We start from the raw sequence: 9,848 nt of genomic DNA on the forward strand, positions 1-9,848 counted from the left end.
TCGATTTTATTATCATTTATCATTATTTAAGGGTGTAATGATACTTTCTAAGCCTCGTATAACCAAGGGTTGAGTTCTAGGTCGAGTAATACCAAGTCGTAGTATAACTTTCGGGCCATACACCCTCTCGGGATGAGTGTACGGCCGCACACCCATCCTGCAGCCGCACACTCACCCTTATATATATAAGCTGACTTTATCCCTCATTTCCTTCCTTTGGCTCTCTCTCACTACTTTCTCTCTCTAAAAACTTCATCCAAGAACCCTCTAAAGGGCTCAAAAACGTGAATTTCTTCATCAATCAACTTGTTATATTGGTAAGACACTTGAATCTAAGCCTAAAACTCATAGTGTTCTTCTGTTCTTCAACCTTTGAAGGTGTACGGCCGCACACCTTCATAAGGTGGCTGTACACGACCTAAAGACTCTCCAAAGTGAAGAGTTTGGCCCCCATTTACTAGTTAGACTTGGTATTAGCACTAGAACACCTCAAAATCGACATTTCGGGCACAAATGAGGAGTGTACGGTCGCACACTCCTGAGTACGGCCGCACACACCCTTTGTACGGCCACACACTCTTATGTGCAACCGCACACACACCCTGGCCGCACACACACACTGATGGCCGTACATTTCCTTTATTCGATCATTTATGGCTCCGACACTTAGTTCCAAGCATTTCCAAGTCCTTAGGGTGGTTTCCCATCGTCTTTTTATCATGAAATGCCTTAATCTAATACATATATGTATCATTATATGTTAATAGTATCCAATTGTGTTCAAAACATCAGTTGACACTCAGTGGTCGAAAATGTTCGTACATCCGAATCCTACGTCAAACAGTGAGTTCATACCCCTACGCTTTTATAAGTTTTTATAACGTTTTCAGGGGGGATACAAGCCAAACATAAAGGTTTTCACAACTTAAAACCTGATGCAATTACAATGGTTTTATGTTAAAACATTTAGATACTTTATCCCTTTTGTAAAATGTGGAGCATAAGGGACGTTTTCTAAACATAATTGCATAGTTTTCCGAATAGTACATGAACATAACTTATCAATCAAACTATAATAGGTATAATTTGGAGAATTTCATTTCCGGTTTTCAGAATCAAACTCCATGCAAGTCAAATATATAAACTATGACTGATTTAGTTTATCCATACGAATAACGAGAGTATCTTACTAGATAATTGTTTTGTATAATTATTATACTCCACATTGTTTATCAACGATTTCAAATTCGAGAAACAACTCAACTACACGTAAACTAGTTAATACAGGATTGTGAGATTAATCTTCATTTTTCCCTTCGGGGTACCAATAAATCATTTCTGGAAGTATAACCAGAGTCTCCTGGAGGGAGAGCGCGAAATTTATGAATAGATCTATTTGGGACTGACAATCCCACACCTGCACGGTTAGCTACAGTGGGGCGGGCACGCCCATGGTGACAAATTTTATAATCGTACGACGTCTGAAGGAACGTCAAGAAGGTCCCGGGTCAAATTACCATGGTTATCCGACTTACAATATGTAAAACTAACCTTTGTTTACGGGATTTTTTCTTCAAGGGTTTTATTTTATAAAACTACTTATCTACTTACTTGAGGGTATTCCAGCGATCTAATTCTTAGTTTTATTGTGTAATAAAACTACCTATCTACTGGTGGTAACCAGGGTTTTCGAATGAAACTTACTTTTATTCAAGTATTCAGCGAATATGTTAGAAAATATTGGATTTTCTTGGGAAGCATGCATACATATTTCCGAACTCAATAACGAATGTTTTCGATACAAAACGATATTTACTTATAGTAAAAAGGAATAAATTTTACAAATTCAGTGACTAGTTTCCAATACAAAAATACGCTTATGAACTCACCAGCTTTATGCTGACCCGTTTTCAAAATCGCTTGTATTCTCAGGGTAACGATAGACAGGTACCTCTGATCACTTTTGGAGAAGACGGAGCATCTTGAAGTCCAGTCTTTATCTTTTGTTTCTTTTGAATATAATGATATGTACAAATTATGTCTCCAAACAGATGTAAATATTCATAATGCAATGTAATGGTTGTGTTTACTTTGATTACTATGATACGATTGTTGTGATACTACGCATGATGTCCTCCGCCCCGGAACGTTTCCGCCTTGGGTTCCGGGGTTCGACACTGTCGGATGTCAGTCTTGAGAATGCTCATATAATGTGTCCTCTGAGCCTGCTTGGAATCAAACTCCGGGCAAAACATCGCCCTCTCCGTGAACATACGGGTGATCTCAGTCAAAGTCTCAACCTCGTGCCTCAACTCCAAGAACTCTTGAGCTAGACGCTCCCGCTCGACCCGTGGAATATAGCGAGAATGTAACATATCCCTGAACTGCTCCCAAGTAACATCAGCTCTCTGATCATCCAAATACGACCCATTCATCAGTCTCCACCAGTCCCTTGCCCCGGACCTCGGCAGGTTCAGGGCACATCTGAGCTTCTGGTCAGTAGGACTAGAGCACGTGAAGAAACAACCCCCCACGTCAGACAGCCACCTCATGGATCTGATCGGATCCTGAGTACCATCAAATTTCGGGGGCTTCGTGTTATCGAAGTCCCGGTATTGAAAAGCTCTGCCAGCTCCTCCCCCTGCCGCTGTTACAACCGATTTAGCTGTTGCGGAAGCCGTCTCAGCTAGGGCTGCATATCTTTCGTCAAAATACTCCATCATGATGGTCTTAATAAACCCAAACATCTCTGGAATCTGACCCCGGACAATCCCGACCACCTCCTCGCGGATGATCTTATTGACACGATCCTCTGTCACTGCTGGCCCACCCTAGACGATAACCTCGGCATCTGTCGGAGCACCCTGATTACCCTTCCCTGATCACGATCCAGATCCGGTCACTAAACTCCTCGTAACCACCAAACTGAAAACACACCAGGAAGATATCAGATAATCTGCATAAACAACAGGGAACCAACTCCTAACTAAACCGTAGGATTGTGACTTCCTTGTTACGCGTATGGGTCCTGTGCTTTTAGTAGTACGGGCCCATACTACCTTCCATACCTACCCATATTTGTCTCAAGTATCATCACAATGCCATAACAACACACATATGCATGGTGATCGCTCAATCCTCACTCCTAGAGGAAAGGTAACTATCTCATGACTGGTCTACTGACCTCGCTCAATCCTCACACCTAGAGGAAAGCTAACAATGCCACCAACCCTGCAGCACTAGTGTATGCTAGTCATACATAATGCTGGACCCTATAGACTTTCGAATACTTGATACTACCCTAAGCCCTTCATCAAACAAGAACAGGAAATAAGGCCAAACCAAACATTCTCAGGCTATAAGATCTTAATTATGTACAACCGTGATGCATACACTAAGCAACTACAGTAATGATGTCAATTTCATATAGTGAAAACCCTAGGCTACCAGGCATCATACAATCAGGAAATTCTATCATGCAATTCTTGAAGATTCCTAGCTGTGACAACCCGAAATTTCTATTCTGTACAACCATTCACTTCAATAGAAGTCAGAATTTTTTCTGCTAACTTTTGATTTGTGTAGAGTCAGTTTGAGTGTTTTAAAGCTTAGTACTTCAGGAGATAACTGGAGAGAGGATGCTCTAGGGTTTATTGTGCATCAGTAAGGTCTCAAAACTCCAAAGAGTATAAATATGACACTTAGTCATTTTACTCACTTTTTTTCACACATTCAAAAGCTAGAACATCAAATCCTCTCAAGTATCATCCGATTTTCCTTCTTGATCTTCAACTTTGTAAGTGTTTCTTGCCCTAATTACTTGATATCTTACTTAATCTAGTGACCTTACACGATTTCATCCGTGAAATCATTCCATATGTGTAGATCTTCAAGTGTTCTTAGTTTCACCAAGAACACCAAGAACACACACTAGTGTTCTTGGACTTTTAACACCCTTTCAAGCTCCTTTATTGTAAGTACTCTTACCCTAGTGTGTTAGAAGGCTTGTTACACTTCTTAATCAACTAGAAAACACAAAGAAACACAAGATCAAAGGTGTTTACGGTCCAAACATGTTCTTGGACCGTAAACCCTAATGAAAGGGCCATTGTGTGCCCTAGTCCCTTACCAAGCCTTGGATACTAGTCTAGATCACATCCTTGAAATGTATAGGACCTTAAACATCGAAAACATCAAGGACCATTAGATTTTACGACCGTAAACTCATGGAGAAATGGTCCATGGGCCGTAAACTCTACAAACGGGTGAAATGTTGCCACAATCACTTCCTAAGGCTTAGACTTAAAGTAAGGATGCTTCATTATGACTTCTAGGACTTCAAAACACAAAATGGTAGAAGTACCATGGGGTTACGGCCGTAAACTCATGGGTTTACGACCGTAAACTCCAAGGGAGTTGGTCCCAAAACCGTAAACTCATAAAGAGTTTACTCTTGGACCCTAAACTCAAAAGCCAAGCCCTACAACCCTTAGATGCAATCCTTAGTACTTATAGCACTTAAATCAAGTGTTTTTCATGTCCTAGGATGTCTTAACTTTGTTAATTAGTTGTTAAATGACTAATTGGATACATATATGTGTTATTATATGTTAACTAGGATCCTTGTGTGTGTTCAAGTCTTCACTTGACACTTAGCATCCTATACCATCCGCTCATCTAAACCACTCACTACAGGTGAGTTCATACCCCTTAATCAACCGTTTAAATGATTTTAAATGCTTTTATGGGGATGGATACAAGTTGAACTATTATAGTTATTATATCAATCACATGTGATTAATGACTAACAAACAAGTGGATTTCTTACTTTTCAAATTGTGTTATCAAACAAACTACTTTAAACTGTTTTACAAACTCTTTTACATGTCAAATACTTTTATTAAACTCTTTTACATGTCAAATACTTTTATTAAACTCTTTTAAACTTATATATTCTGTTAAATGTGTATCTATATAGATATAGTTATATAAGTAGGATTGAAAGGACTTAGGACTAATAGCTCACCTTACCTCCTGTTCCTCGTTTGGTTGTGGACTTAGGGTATCGGTTGTTTGTCCGAAGGTCGTTTGAATCCTAGTTATATATTATGTATATGTATATAGATATAAAAGTTCCTTCTTTCTATTGAATACCTTTGGGTAGCAAAGGTATACAAACATGTTCATACATACAAACCATATTACTAGTAAACTATAATAGGTGTAGTTTAGGAAGATACTAATACTATTACTAGAACAGTGAAACATACAATGAGTCAGTTCATACATGATTCAATACCATACAGAGAGAACATACATATATACTAGACAGAGAGAGAACATACAATACAGCTAGTACATACAATACCATACAGAGAGAACATACATACATACTAGACAGAGAGAGAACATACAATACAGCTAGTACATAGAATCCATTCACAAGTGCACTAATACAGTTATGTGAGCCATGTAACGGGGCATGGAATCACCTGTCATGGCTCGTTTTGTATCAAGAATCTCCTTAAAGGGAGAGCGTTGAGTTTGTGTATAGATCTATACTGGATTGACTATCCTACACCTTGCTGCTCGCTACAGTGGGACTTGCAAATCTACGGGTGCCAAACGTCATTCCTTCCGACGTCTTACATCGTCGTGTTTATAGTCGGTAGTATGGTACAGGCCGATCACATAAGTACTTTAAATAACAATTGGTTTAAGGTAGTTAGTACAACACTACAGTACTATTTCATTTTCCCATTGCATTCACTTTGTGATCTTCACACAATAAACAGTAATGTAAAAACTATATTTTTGGTTAACGATAGTCAGATTTGGGAAAATACATACTCTTACAAGACACACACACACACCAACACTTGATGCCTTGGTAGAAGGCTACTTTTATTAGAAAACATAGGGATTTCTAGGAGAGTTCAAACACTTACAAACATCTTACAAACACCTTACAAACATCTTACAAACATCTTACAAACACTTTCATACAAACACAGACACTAATATACTTATGATCTCACCAACTTTGAAGCTGATAAACTCTTTCAAAATAACTTGTATTCTCAGGTCACCAGTAGACAGGTGCCTGTGCCAGGTTTTGAGAAGATGGAGCTCGTTCAAGACTCATCTTTTATTTTGATTCATATTTTTGGTGTCTATTAAACTTAACAGAACACACTTGTATTAAAATTATATTATTAATGCAATGGATGATGTTGTTGCTTGTTTACTACTATGCATTGTTGTGATACTGTACATGACGTCCTCCACCCCCGAACGATTCCGCCGTTCCGGTTTTGGGGTGTGACAGATTGGTATCAGAGCATTGTTTATAGTGAATTGAGTATATCAACCCATAAAAGATATACAGATTATAAATACAATGGGATTAAAATACTATGACCAAGAGTTTATTGTTTTACATAATAAAAAATTTAACTAAGTATACATGCCTGCATTCATACTAAAATCAGTGTCACTAGGACAGAACAAAAGTATTACGATTGTTGGGCAGCACAAGTAGACTTAGAGACATATAGTCAAATCTGGGAAGATATAGCCTAATCAACTATATTATCCGAGGAGTGACTAGCATTTGCCTAAGTGTGGTTGTGAGGTTGCAACAAGTCTAAGAACTTACCAACAATACCACAACGAAAACCTTAGAACAGAACATAAACCTAAAATACTATAGGAGTATTTTGTGTTACTATAAATTACTTATGTGCTTATTTCTTATATCCCTTTTCTCGCATAGATATAATGGCTGGATTCCATATCCCCGGAGACCCGTACTATCCCAACAACGACAATGTTGGATGGCTTAGAGAAGAGCCAGAAGATGATCACCCAATCCCTTTGGATGATCACCTAGCTGAAGGCTTTTCTGATGGTTCTGACTCAGAGCCAGAAGTCAACAACCTACCCCCAGCTGCTCAAGACCCAAACCCAAACCCTCGTCCAGCATTTCAAGGACCCACACCTCTGTGGGCCACAAGCTTGAATAGATGGAGTCAGGAACAGGGTCAACCCATTCCCTACAATGGGGACAGAAGCTTTTACAACCTCACCGAGGGAGGTTCAGCTGATCGTGTCCTGCCCATCATGATCTGTAGGATTTCTCGGAACACCGAGCAAGGTCGAGGAACTATCGACCGAATGTTGGAGATTGACGTCAACTCTGGCGTTAACACGGTCCGCATTCGCCAACTCGAGGTAGCTATGGAAAGGGCTAGGATAACCAATGGGACTCTGCAGCAACAGCTAACTGCATCCCAAGCTGAAGTTAGGGAAATTCGAGCTCAGCAAGCAAGATCTGAAAGGCGTATGAGGGACATAGAACGCCTTCTGTCAGAATCAAGAACTCACTCTAGTAGTTCTCGTCGCCGCTAGAGTCTCCTCGACTTATCTTTTGGATATAACTTAGTTATGAAAAAAAAACTCTAGTCTAATTTCCTATCTTTGTTCAAACTTGGACTTGTTAGGTCTTTATTAGGTCGTAGATCTGACAAAATTATCCCATCTTGGTTTGATGTAAGACCTACTTCTAGGTCATTTTTCCCGAACTTGTTACATCTATAATACCAGTATTATTTACAGATATCTAATCTCATGGAAATTATTATCCAAATGCTATCATCTGTTAGTACTAAATCTACATTCAATCGTGCTATTCAATTGTGCTGTTGGTGTAACATCCCAATTTTCAAGTCCAAAAATTTCTTTTTAATTAACTGTCTCATGAAAACATTCATAAGAAAATACTGTAAAAACACATCATCTCATAAAACAATGTATCATGTCTAAAAACCCAAGTCATAAAATAGTAACATATCATAGTACAATCCCAGAAGAGTCCATGCGGAAATCATGTGTGTGTGATGCGCTGCTACACTGTCGGCTCCTTCCCCCATCTAAAACTGTAAGCACAAAGGTTAGTGAGTTCCCCCATCATACCACATACCATACAGACATATCGCATTCATACTGCCGGGCAATTCTGGGGTGCCCGACCTACCTAGTACGGCCATTCTGGAGTGCCGACCTACCCGTGTCAAGCCATTCTGGGGTGCTGACCTACCCATGTCAAGCCATTCTGGGGTGTTGACCTACCCTTTGGTCCTATCAACCGAACCTCGGGGACTATTCCACCCCCTACTGCTACTATCACATATATCATAACGTAAACATACTGTCAGACGTTTATGGGGTGTCCGACTTACCCTTCGGTCCTAACAACCGAAGTTGAGGACTATTCCCTCCCTACTACCACTATCACATATAACATAACATGCCAGCATATAATCATATCATCACATACTGTCATACATATCTGGGGTGTCTGGCCTACCCTCCGGTCCTAACAACCGGACTCTACTACTGTCACATATACATATCGTGCTAGCATATAACATATCAGGTGGTAGCAAACCTAGTTGAATATCACAAAGACAATCATCCAATCATACAACTCCTACTGGTGGGCCGGCATTGTGGCCGTAGACCCACCGCTACTATAAGGTAACTCACCTCGTACAAGTAGCTGCTGATAATATGTGCGGGAAACCTCTGTCTGCTGCCGCTCCGGAAATCCTCCGGCTACAATCCCCACAAAATACTTAATCAGAGTCTGATATCTACTCTTAGGGTAAAATGACCATTTTACCCCCAACCAAGTCCAAGTCAAAGTCAACTTCCAGTTGACCCGACTCGCCGAGTTGGGCCGTCAACTCGTCGAGTCCCTTTCCTTTACTCGTCCTTATCCACGACTTGACTCGTCGAGTTTGGCAACGATTCGACGAGTTCCCCTTCTTCACGAACATCAATGGACCTTCATCCGACTCACCGAGTCGGATGAACACTCGTCGAGTTCACCTTCAATTGATGAACAAGTCCTGACCTTGACTCGCCGAGTTGTATGAACAACTCGTCGAGTTCATCTTCAAACATAAGAAGATTGCCTTGGACTCGCCGAGTCTGTTATAGCACTCGTCGAGTCCCATGAACTCACGGTCTAAAATTAAGTCCAATGCGTTGGGTCACTCTTTCTGTCCTGCCACAACCCTTCTAACACCCAACTGAGTCCTTTTGACCCTCAACAGATATGGGACTCAGAGCCTTGGACTCGTCGAGTCCCAAGAACGGACTCGCCGAGTCGATAACATCCACACCCTAAATTCTCGATTTCTGATGTACAACACTTGACCAAATGATAGATCCAAGCCCCTAAGCTCGATCTAGCACGTAAAGTTACGAACTTTACGTGCATGCATGGGACTTTTGAGCCAAAAAGGCTCTAAAATGGCTCTAGTGTTGCATGGAGCCTTCCTTGGGTGCAAAAGCAACCCAAATCTGCCTTGTGACCCCTTTAAAGACCTGATTCCAAAGCCTCAACCCCCGACCATGTATGCAATCATGGTTGGTTACCAAAAATAGCTTATAAAAGCCCTAAATCTCCCCAAAAAGGGATTTATCAAATGAAAGAGCAAGGTACAGAGTTTATACCTCTCAAGAACTGCAATTGATGAACCAAACTCGAATCTTTCAGTTCCCTCTTGATCCTTCTATGCTCTTCCTTCTTCCTTGTGAACAAAACCACCAAAATCACTCAAAAGCCTTAGATCTTGCACCAAAACACTTAGGGTTTGCTATGGAGGGTTTTTGGGAGCATAAAGGGGCGATGGAGGCTGCATAAGGTTGTTTAAATAGGGTGCAAACCCTCAGATTAGGGGTTTGTCCAGTCAGAGCCTACTCGTCGAGTTCGGGACCCGACTCGACAAGTCCATCACTTAAATCCCGCGCCTCATCCCGCTTCTACTCGGCGAGTTGGT

The sequence above is a fragment of the Lactuca virosa genome, chromosome 6 (assembly GCF_052849685.1).
Source record: "Lactuca virosa cultivar CGN04683 chromosome 6, Lactuca_virosa_CGN04683_v6, whole genome shotgun sequence".
NCBI classification, from domain to species: Eukaryota; Viridiplantae; Streptophyta; class Magnoliopsida; order Asterales; family Asteraceae; genus Lactuca; species Lactuca virosa.